This window comes from Chroicocephalus ridibundus, chromosome 4, assembly GCF_963924245.1.
Source record: "Chroicocephalus ridibundus chromosome 4, bChrRid1.1, whole genome shotgun sequence".
NCBI lineage: Eukaryota > Metazoa > Chordata > Aves > Charadriiformes > Laridae > Chroicocephalus > Chroicocephalus ridibundus.
Window position 1 is genome coordinate 27875240 of NC_086287.1, and position 11750 is coordinate 27886989.

The 11750-nt window shown below is 46.9% G+C and overlaps 1 long non-coding RNA gene across 2 annotated transcripts; it reads right to left on the reverse strand.

Annotated features, from left to right (window-relative positions):
- Nucleotides 1–3545: 3545 nt before the first annotated feature.
- LOC134514075 (uncharacterized) lies at nt 3546–11750 on the reverse strand. Of its 2 annotated transcripts, none has more exons than XR_010070629.1 (3): nt 11709–11750; nt 3778–4002; nt 3546–3671 (listed from the first exon to the last, which is right to left on the reverse strand). It is a non-coding gene; the product is annotated as an uncharacterized LOC134514075 (long non-coding RNA). The 2 variants fall into 2 exon arrangements; XR_010070628.1 differs by lacking the exon at nt 11709–11750 and adding an exon at nt 7312–7443.

Sequence of the window (11750 nt, forward strand, 5' to 3'; positions counted from 1 at the left end):
ATCATGTGCCCTGGGCCCCTGACTTTCCTCACTAGCCCTCTTCAGCACCTTTTCCTATTTCAGGTGGTACGCCACTCTCTCTGCTAGTGCTGCTTTCTGTTACAAACAGGATGCCAACAACAAATGGACTACTGAATCCTAGGTCCTATGCCCGCTAGATCCACCAAATCCACTTAAATCCACTGCATCTTAGGCTGTGGGTTTTTTTACAGTGCTTCCTAAATTAAATAATTTTTTCCTCCCATCTACATCACAATAAAACAAAAGCAGTAGTTTTGTGAGGTGCAGAATGAACGTACCGTGGTTTCCTGTGGATTTATGTTCCTGAAAAATTGTGAGCACTCACGGAAGCTTTTCTTCCAGCTGAGCATTTGTAAGTGATTTTTTCACATGTGATCTCTCCAGTGTTTAATACATGCACGGTGCACTCTTTTCCTGAATCAGGGTATTTACAGGGTCCCTCTCCTCTAACTGGCTACCTACTAAACCTGCAGGAACTTAATTAGCTGTGAAATTTATGTCGTTTATCAAATCTAATTGAAATAAACCAACAGGTTCCAAAGTTACTGGGCAGGAGTGTGAGGACACACAGAATTTAACACATGCACCAACCATGAGAACACAAGCTTTATTCCCTTAGGAAGCCAGGCTCAAAAGCCCGCTTTTATGCTCTTAATGCAGACTTGTCTGGACTTTTATAGCAGGTGCTGCTCTGAGGGGTTTTGCTCTTGGGGTCCCAGTCAAGAACAGAACAATCTGGAATATCAGAGTAATTTTAGCCCAGTGAGCACCATCCCCATCAGGTTCTTGCTATTTTAAGTGTGTGACCCCTCTTAGGAGGAGCTGACTATGCACTGAGACTCTGAACAGGTTAATCAGCTAAATGCTTATCTCCCCAATATGGTAAATAAGTGTCTGGAGTACAGCAGGGAGCCAGATCTGATTTTTATTCGCAGCTAGGGCTTGTATTCAGATAGGCATCACGGAAGATATCTACCACTTCCACTACACTGAGGGAGGAGGGAGGGGATAAAGTCTGGAAAAGCCAGGAGTAGCTTTCCCTCCCTGCAGAATAGAGGAGATGTTTATTCCTCTGGACAGTAAAAGTTTTAACCTTGTGGAGGCACTTCCCATCTCATTTTTCCCAAGTCAGCAGGGACTATTCTGTCTCTGACCTTTTCCTATGGTGCCGTTGAATGTCCTCTTCCACAAAATGCCCATGCGTAGCGGACTCTGCCCTGAGCTCCTCTGTGTAGCCTTTCCCTTTTTGTGCCTGTAATTGCACGTCTTCGCCCTGAGGTTGTGCCCTCCTTCACCATCACTCGATGCTTATTTCCTTAACTCAAGTGCTCAATGCTGCTGGCGGGACTGAAGGGGGGCACCTGCCCACAATGCAGCTTTTCTAATCTGTTTCGTGATCTCAAAGCTCTTTCAAAAGGTAGGTCAGGACCATTACCCCTGGAAGGTCAGGAGCAACGCCAATTTATACCAAAAACGTGGGAAAAATCTAATAGAAGTAAGGTGAGGTGGCACTTGCACTTATGTGTAGATGTGGCACCTAAGGACATGGTTTAGTGGTGGACTTGGCTGTGTTAGGTTTACAGTTGGACCTGAGGGTCTTAAAGGTCTTTTCTGAAATAAATGATGCTATGATTCTATGAGGTACAACAAAACATTCTCCAAATATTCTTGTTGAAACTATGTATAGAGAGTGAAAAGTGAGTCAGCCTAAAAGACATACTGCCTCTTTCGTCTCTGATGTGGGGAAGTCAGCACTTTACATTAGCTTTTAGCTTCCTTCTAGGTGAATTTAAAACTCATTCTGTATTTACCGAGGAAGGCCAGAAGAATCAATAAAGGCCTTGGCTTTCTAGAGGTGATCATCTCACCAATCATTTCTGTCTCTGTTCTGCGCTAAGGGCTTAGATAAGAAGGTTTTGTTTTTGTTTTCTTTCTCCTTAATGGATAGGTTTCTTAATTAGGATGGGGGAAAAATGACTGCAATTTTGCTGTGGCAAATTAAAACCAAAATGAGGTAGCAAAGAGCAGGGTCTGGAGGGGAGGGGGGCAATCAGAGACAGCTATTGATTTTGAAATGATGGAGGAGCCAAAGGAGAGCACACAGCCTGGAAGAGAGACTCATCTTTCAAAGCACCGTTCTTGCTTAAAACCAATCAGTCCAGGCAGAAGTGTTGGTTGTGGCTCAAGCTTCAGAGTTCGCTTTGTTTCCAGACAGAATTTAAATTTTGGAATGACTGGCTGTTTCATAAAGGCATGGTTCTTTAGACAAATCTTGGGAGTGTGGAGCTAGGAATCATGGGATGGAGATGAACAAAAGTAAACCTGGGTGGAGCATTGAGAAATTCTTAGCAGTTGTGGTAACAAAAAAATGTTTGGAAATAGTTTCTTACAAGGATGAAGAAAAAGTGTCGCTGCTCACAGCCAAGGCAGGCAGAGGAAAAGGAACAAACATAAGCTGAATATAGGACGAGCACCAAGATCTAACACCCTTCTCACTCCCAGTTGTTGCACAGCATGTCCCATCTTTTCTAGAACAGAGAAAACCGATCTGGTGTTGTCTTATTTTGTCCCAGTGGCTGAAATCAAGCTCAGGTACAGTGTTCTGCCACTCCAGTCAGCACATTCGTATATACACTGGCCTTGTCCCCCTTGGCTTTTCAGAAAGCATTCCTCCAAGATTAGTCAGATGTTAGTCTGACCTTCCGTCAAATATAGCCAGCACCTGGAAAAGCTGTCAGAGAACAGCACCAGTCTTGTAATGACTGGTTTGAGTTTGTTGGCTTGTTCTCATTGCTATGATGAAACATGACTTTGCAGAAGTGCTGATTTTCAGGTCTCTATGGCAAGGGGTCAGGAAGATTTTAGCTGTACTACTGCAAATAATCTGCAGCCATTCTAAACCCAGGTAAATGCTGTGCATAAATAAGCCCCTTTTCATCCCAGACTGCTGAAAATATGCCACAGGTCCTTTTAAAGCAAGGGGTTTGTTCCGCCATGTAGGAGACCTGTCTTCTATTCTACACATTGCCATTGCTCCATCAAATCCTCATCACAATGCTGGTGACAAAATGGCATCTCTTTTGGTCGCCATATGGCTGGCAGGTTGTAGGAGATAGCGTGTCCTTGTCCACAAACCATTTTCCCCCCTGACTCTTCCTCTTGCCTCCAAGCGGTGCTAGAAGTGCAACAAAAATCTGTCCTTTCCCTGCTGCCTCCTCCATCGTTGTAGCTGAGATGCTGCCATGTCACCAGTTCCCTGCCTGAATCCCAACTGTAGGCAACACACATAATTAGCTGGCAGAGAGAGTTCTCCATCCCCTCCTAGCGCCCCATCCTCACTTGTCAGCAGCAGGAGCACACCTCTCCAACAACTGTTTCTGTGGCTGCTCCTGCCATTGACAGCTGCTGCTGGATGTCTAATACGCGTGTAGGTATATGATCCCCTCTGAGCCCTTCCTGGCCCATTGCTGTGGTTGTGGTCCAGGAGACATGCAAGTTTGGCATGCTGTTTTGATGCTTCAGCGTTTACCTGGGCTGAAAGCGGAACCAGTCTGCAGACATCTCCTGGCTTGCACAGGGGCGTTACGCAGAAAGGCAAGTCTTGCATAGTCTTATCACTTTTCTAATCCACTAGCGCTACTTCTCTTCTCCTAGGGCAAAGCAAGAAGGGAGAAATTAAAGGAAAGGATCCCAGGTGAGCAAGCGTAAAGAAGCAAAGACACAGCATGCTCTTTCTGATCCCTGTGGCCTACTCACCCTGTAGCTGCAAGCATCATTGCACATTATTCTGGAACAGCAGAGGCTGCTCAATGCTGAAGGCTGCATTCCCTGGCTCCACAGATCTTTAATACTTCCTTTTCCTGGAATCCCCACAAGAAATGCTGTTTTTCCAGGTGACATGGAACCTATTGAGAAACCATGGGTCCCATCTGGAGAGTAAGTCTGCAGGTACCCAGTGTTTAATTTATTAAATATTATTTTCTGCAACAGAAAAGTGGGAGAAAGAGAAACATTAGTCACATACTTGCTTAATTGAGATCTAATAGCCAAGGTCAGTGCTCAGCCAAGAATAGATAGCAGAAGCCTCCCGTGATGTATTTTTGTGATGAGACGTTCATAGCACACAGACTGATCTATTATCGGTTTTCACTATGAAAAATTTAACTATGTCCTGGAATATGCTCAAATCTATTTTGCATCATTTCCTTGCTTTTTCATTTAAAAATATCTTTCCGTTGAGACCTCACGACCGTGCAAATTAGCAAATCTCTGCTGTGTGGAGAGATTGCTTCACCTCCACTGAAGTGCAGCTATTTGTTCTTTTGCCAGCCCTCTGCAAGATGACAATACCTGTTTGTCAGTGTCTAGCATGCTTTTCTGTGCTTTAAACAAAAAACCTGAAAGGAAAAAGATGAGTGCTCAAGGGAAGATGCTGCAATGGGCACATCGCTGAGAAGGAGCACCAGACTTTTGCCTCAAGCTCTGTTCTGTATGTCTGCAATGTTCCAGCGCAGCAGAAGTGACATGTGACCTACCTGCTGGTCTACAGCACCTCTCTGGTCTCCTGGAGCACTTTAGCCTACAGGCCCAGCGTGACCATCTACTTGGTTTGTTCTTTCTGGCTTTTACATATGGGTCTGTGCAGGATGCATCAGTGTTCCTCCCCAAACCTAGCATTTCCAAACATTTTAGGCCACAAAGCCTTTTCCCCTCCATTTTTTCCCCATAGACGACAAAGCAACCATCTCCCCAAAACTTTAACTGAGCGGACAGGAGAGATATGATTTATATGGCTTCACAGACCCCTGAGCACTAAACCTAGAGAGCTGATGAAAGAAAGACCTCTGGAGAAGAAAGGAGTAAGGTCTCTGAGGAATGCACCTTAGCTCCTCTGGTACCTGAGATGATGCAGCTGTAATTTCTTTGCAAGGGGCTACAGCACAGGATGTGGCCTGATCCCACTGAGCAAGAACCGAAAACATAATCCATGTGGGTACTAACAGCGAGCTTGAATACACTAGGTGCAAGGAGGCTTTATGTTCTGGTGCACCATTTGCCTTCTGTCTATCCTTGCAGTACCTATTGCTGGTGAGCTCCAAGCTCCTGGTGCTACTAGGGTTGAAGTTGTTCACCGTGATGCTCCCTAGAGCACCTCTCTTGCAGCATGGGTGCAAGGTCCTCCAACAGACTGCTCTCTGCACGTGCACAGTAGGTGCCTAAGAACTGGCAAGTGGTTCAGACCGCATTGCTCCTGAGGACACTGCGTGGACATACAGTGCAAGAACCACAATGTAGTAATGCAAACCACACCCCTTCTGTCTTTGCACTGCAGTGGCCGTCAGTGTAAAAAGTACTGAGACACTGGCCCCCTTCTGCTGATGGAGTGGGAAGAAACCACCCCCGTATCCCAGTGTCTACCACTCTACCAGTCTGGAGAGAGGACAGCGTGGTTCTCACCCATTCTCAAAAGAGGGAGAATGAGTTTGGGGCTTTTAGAACAACACACAAACATTATTGCCTGGGAGCCTGGCATCTGGCAGGGAGAGGAGAGAGCGGTCGCCATGGTAATTCTTCACCTCATTTAACTGCAAAGTAACCTCTTGTGTCATTACCCGCAGCCATTCCCAGCACATCTGCCCTGTGCACAGCACGGGCAGCAAGTGGCCCGTGTATCCACGTACACAGCAACCCCTGCCCACAGCGCACACACACACCACACACATCCCCTGCTGGGCAACACCCTTGCCCATATACGATACACAACATCTATGTGCTGAGCAAATACACATTCCCTCAGCTCTCTCCCGCTCATATCACCTATGCCTCCAGATATCCGCCCAGGATTACAGTCCCTGCTCCTACAACTATAGGTCCCTCTGCTGCACAGGCATAAGATGCTTTAGAAGCACAAGATCAACGCATGCTCCGCCAGCTGCCAAAACACGCACCCGCATGTCTCCCCCAGCCTTGCCACAACACCTGCCTACAGCTCTTGTACAGTTTATTCTTGGATGCATTTTGTTTTCATGCTGTGGCATGAACAAGGAATAAATTCATCCCTGTCTCATTCATTTTCCTCTGTTTCTGCCTCTGAGAAAAAAACGTCCCTGAGATGCAGATCTATAAGGAGAGGCCTGTGTGCCTCTCTGCAGTGCCAACTCACAGGAAGCTGGTGGTCAGGTCATTTGATGGCCCTGACTTGGACCCTGCTGCTCACATTTCTTGGCAGCTAACTATAGGAAATCAATCTCAATTCCATTTCTCCTCAAAGCACCTTGTGGGTCCCTGCAGGAGGGCTCCGTTCCCTGCTGTGACTGATTTTATAGCATAGTGGGAGCATGGTAGATAGGAGCCATGAGCTGAGTCCATAAGTCCTCTGCTACACAACAGCCAGGTATCACCCCATATCAAAAGGTGAAACTCAGCTCCCACTTACACCACCAGACACAGTCTGGGGACCTCTCCCAAGCTACCACTGTCACATCAGGTTCCCGCAGCTCTTTCAGAAGGTGCTGGTGTGCTTAGAGCTTGGGCAGTGTTACTAGGGTGGGCACAGACCTGGCCTCAGCCAGGCCAGGCAGCAACTAGAAACTCTTCAGCCACAAATATGCAACAGCTCCAGCTAACAGGGCCCACAGGAGCCAGCAGGAGTTGACTTCTTGGAGCCTCAAGTTCCCATACTGCATGGTGCAAGCGTCCTTTTCTGCCTTGTGCTGTGGTGAGTTTTAACAAGCACGTAGCAAAGGCAGACAGTCAGGGATGGCCCATACCATGAGGGTGACAGTCACCTGAGTCTACCAACTAATAGGGTTGGTAACAACCAAGTCACACTTGTTACTGGTGTGCTCTATGCATATGGCCTACAAAATGCTCTAAGAAGCGCTTCAGGTAAAATGTCTCCTTTAGAGAGCTGGCAGGGACGCCTACCCATATCCTTTTAGACCCACCCTCCTCTTTGTAAACCTTTCAAGGTCACCCTGCTGACTTTAGCTCTCTTTCTCTTGAGGTCCCCTACCCCTCCTAAAAGCACCTCAACATCACCATCCTCAAGCCCGAGTGCCCTAATCTGAGTACGATCCTGCTAATACAACCAGTCATCTGATGTACGTATGTGAGGATACACCCGAAATGAGATTTCCCCACCTCTGGCAAGGCAGTTCCAGTTCTCCCAGGACTGGTCAGGGTTTCACATCTCATCCTCCCCCATATCCAGGAAGTGACAGGCACCTGCACGTGGTAATTCACCTTCCCACCCCTGCTTCCCTCTCTCCCCATCCCCATCATCGCTACCTGCACGCCTGCCTGTGGCCGATCTCAGGTCCCTCCGGAGGCACAGGCCCTGCTTTTAGCTCTGCACAGGAGGTGGGAGCCAGGCACAGTCCATGCTGCTTGCAGAGCCCACAGCCAGCCCAGCTGGGGTTGCTCCAGCCCGGAGAAAGACACCTAATGCCTGAGTACACACTTCCCTCTTATGGCCGCGCCCGATACAGCAACCGCTCAGGCCTGCAGCATCTTCACTGGAGATATGATTTTCCTGTGAATATTGACATTTCCCATAGCCGCCTCTTACACTTGTCAGGCACAGACATCTCTCCCCTGCACTTTGGGCAAGCACGGAGCCAGCCTTGCCGCCCTGTTTGGCTAATGCTGCTCAACACACACCCTGTGCGCAGCGTGAGCGGGAAAGACAACTCGAGCGCTCAATATGTGTCCTGCCTGCAGCATCGCACTGTCTCTCCGGTGGACGCCCAAGCACCCACTCCTGGTCCTGGGGCAGATTTCCCCTGTGGTAGGGCACAGCCTCTAACATCTTTCCTTTGCTCAAGTTAAGCATGGCTTTTACTTACTATGATCTTGAAGGGAAAGTTTTTAACTACCTAGTTATGGGTAGGTTAGGGTTCTGTTCAATTTCTCCCTCACCCCATGCCACTGTATGGCAAAGCCTCTCTCTCTTCTATCCAAATAATAATACCCTTGCAAAAAGGAGAGGCAGCAGCCTTCTGTTTTCCTGTACTGACCTTTTTCTCTGGACTGAGCTTCAGGTAGCTGGTTCTTCTGTGCTCCCATCACCCATAATACCAGACTGGCAATTCAAGAGCAATTCGCTGCACAGAAGGGGTAGTTTCCCCTTACATCTAATCTATGTCCACCTTCCCCCAGCCACCTAGTCAGTTCAGTTCATCGACCAGAAGGAAAACTAGTCAATTTTCCATGGGATAATCATCTGTTGGATCAGTGAGTTGACCTGACTCACTTTGCAGGTAGAAAGCTGAGCATTAAAAAAAAAGCTCCTTTAGCCATGTCTTTTGTCAACTTCTCTATCTCCCTTCATCCAGTTTTTCTGAAGAGGAGAGGCAGCAGAATGAGAACTCGCAAAACTGCCTGGAATCTGAAAGGGGACAAACTGCTCCTTCCTTCCTTCTCCGAGCTAAGGTTTGGTCACTGCTCAGGTGCTAGTGTACTGTCCTCACCATCTCTCTTCTCTGCAGTATGCTGCCTTCTCACATGCCACCTTTGCAATTGCATCAGTAAGGGATGAAACAAAAATTATCAACAAAGACACATTTTCAAGGGAACACTGGTTCTAGTTCTATTCTTCACACAGGACCAGGAGAATAAGGAGGAACCTGTCCAGTCTCCTGCAGTACCAACAACGTTGTCAGAAGCAGCAGAAGCATTTGTAGTCCTTCTTGAAGTCCTCCACAGCAGCCTGATTGTGTTCTGCCAGGCTCAGTCCCCTTTACCAGGGTTTCCCAGAGCACTCCGCAGCCGTTGATAAAGTGAGACCACATCTGCTCTGAACCTCTTCGCCAGGCTACTGATGGGAGGAGGGTTTGGGGTCACTTCCATAGTGCCAAAAGCCATAGGCCCAGATCCTCAAAAGTATTTAAGCACCTAAAAAGAAGTTAGGAATTAAAATATCATGGGGCTTTGGGTCCTAATGAGAATGCAGTTATATTGGTATTCAATGTTTTTGCTGATGCAGCTGATAGTGCTTGGAAAAGTTCTGCTCAAAAAAGAGCCCTATTCTGCTGACATAAGCTGCCTCCACACAAGGAGGGCTTCACTGGTACAACTCTGCTGCTACAGCGATATCACACGCATTTACATGTAAATTAGGGCTTTGTTTATACCGCACAGATGCAGCCTTTCACTTCATCCCGGATGGGGAGGGGAGAGAGAGGGTAATGGTCTCTCTGCTCTCATTTTATGGACTAAGAAAGCAAGGCACAAACGAAATGAACTAATTGGCTCAATATCACCCAACATGGGTGGCAGAAAAGGCAGAGACTCTGGTCATAGGTTACAGCCACCGGACTTTCTTCACTGCTAGAGGCAGGGTGACAAGATCCCCATAAAATAGGATCCCCATCACATCAACTACGCAAGGTCAAATCTCCAGTGTGTCTGAGATGGAGGGGCTAGTAATGAATGCACCAGGGAGCCCTGAACCTAGGGAACTGAGGCGTATTTAGATGCATCAAGCGCTGTCAGAAAGTAACTGAACCTGAGACATAAAGAAAGTTTCTACTACTACGCTGCTTAACCACTTGCCAACCTGAGCGGCAATACGCACGAGCGTCAATGAACGTCCATGGAGGATGGACCTGAGAGCTGAAGCAGTATGGGCGACTAACGACATACCACAGAAGCTACCGAGATTACCTTGCTTCCAACCACTGCTGCCCAAGTGAAAATGCACTGAATGCACCTCCATTCTGCCAATACTCCTGTATATTGACCACAGATTCTGCCAGGACATATTTTCATTTATAAAAGCCGACATAAGCCAAAAATGATAAAATAATTGATCCTATCATCTCATTCATTCCTTTGCAAACCTGCCTCTGCTGCTCTACTAAATTATATATTTGACATGGTTATAAGTGGAATTGCATGGTGGGACCAAACTCATCATTTTTGCTAGTAAAGTTTTACCCTCAGATCAGCTTCTCTCAGTGGCAAACACAAGGGTTCCTGGAGTTACAGCTTTTGTTGGTCCCACAGTGCCAGTAAGTGACCTGAGAACACACATCACCGCACAGTTCCACTGTGATGGCATAAAGAAAGATCCAAAACTTGGGCTCCAGAAAAAGCAGGTGTTGCCATGGGTTGGATGAAACGTAATGAAAGTGGGTGGATATTACTGCTGGCCTTAAGCTATAAGATACAGTCTAGCTCCATTGTAGAAAAACAGCATTCCAAAACGCTGCACAAGTTACTGCCCAAAAGAGAAGCAAACATCCAGAAATTTGAACTGGGCGGGATGGAGGCGGACAGGGACATGACTTACTGAGTACTGTTTTGCACAGGAGTCTTGGGGATAGGGAATACGAGAAAAAGCAGATAAAGCATAGAGAAGAAGGCTCCAAACAAAGCTAGGATGATCTTGGTACTCAGCCCTGACTGAAACCTAGAGAAAAACAGCTCTGTGGTACTGTCTGAAAGAAGGCTGGAGCCATGAGCAAGGAAAGTGTCCTGCTGCCTGATTCCCTCACACCATTGGAAACATAACCTTATACACGTTTTGTAACTTTAAAAAAAAAAGTGTAAATACAGTTATTTACTTCTCTCCTAACTGAAGGATTAAGGTTTTGGCTAGCTGTATGTATCAAAAGGAATAACAGCTACAGGGGGTTAAGTCAGTCTGTCATTAATCCCCTCTGCCACACTGGATTGCCTCCCATGCCCTGATGTGCTGGCCAACACCCTGATCATTCACATGTCATCCCACCCCCTCTTACATCTGTTTTCTGGCTCATCAGACCCATATAATATACATCTTTCAGTCCCTGATATATCCTCTCAGGCCTCTCACACCTCTGATCGCAAACCTCCCATCCTGACTCCTTTCCCATTTCATCACAAAAACGTTACGCAAGCCTGGCTGGTTTCTCCAGGCAAACACACTGAACAGCAAACAGTTCCTCACATTTACAAATTCTGGTCAGTGCCCAGAGACAGGTTCAGTCAAGCCTTCACTGAAAAAAAGAAAAAAAAAAAAAAAAAGAGGGGGGAAATAATCTGAACAGTCTTTTTAGCATTGTATAGCTTTAGAGGATATTTCCGGAATGATATTATTCTCTGAGCCAGTGAAACCGAAGCTGTGGTGAGCCTAGAACTGTAGCATTCACAGCAGAAGGTGTTAAGGACAGGGAAGGTCTCTCCTGGAGCAGAAACACAACTCTCAGCCAGCTTAGCTAAATTTAAACCAACCAACTCCATTGTTTAGGCAGAGGTACCTGCCTCTCCTTGCCTCCACCAGAAGGAAGCAATCTGCTGTAGGCATTCACAGTTTACCTACTTATCAAGATATGCTGAGGAGAGATGATGGTCATTCCTATACCAGGCTAGCCAACCTTCTAAGCATCGGCCCTTCTTATGAGCTACGCCAAGGCCTCTCCAGCTTCCCATGAAGTTTAGCTAGGTGCTTGACAAATTCTCCTAGGGCACTCTCATAGCTATCGGCTTTCTTCAAGGGCTATTTGATTAGCTATAAGGTCCCCAACGAGCCTTCCACACTTCTGTTATTTCTTCTCCTATGCTTCAGACAGGCATTCTGCCATTCAGACCCAAACTAAAAACCAGGGTTCAGAGCTCCCCTGGAATCATTTCCCAGCACAGTCCCTGCTATTACAGGTTGCTATAACTGTGAAAGAAAAACAGGAAACAGAAATAATACTCACCTCACAGCCTTGCATCGGTCTGCCCAAACTGCAGCCTTTTCA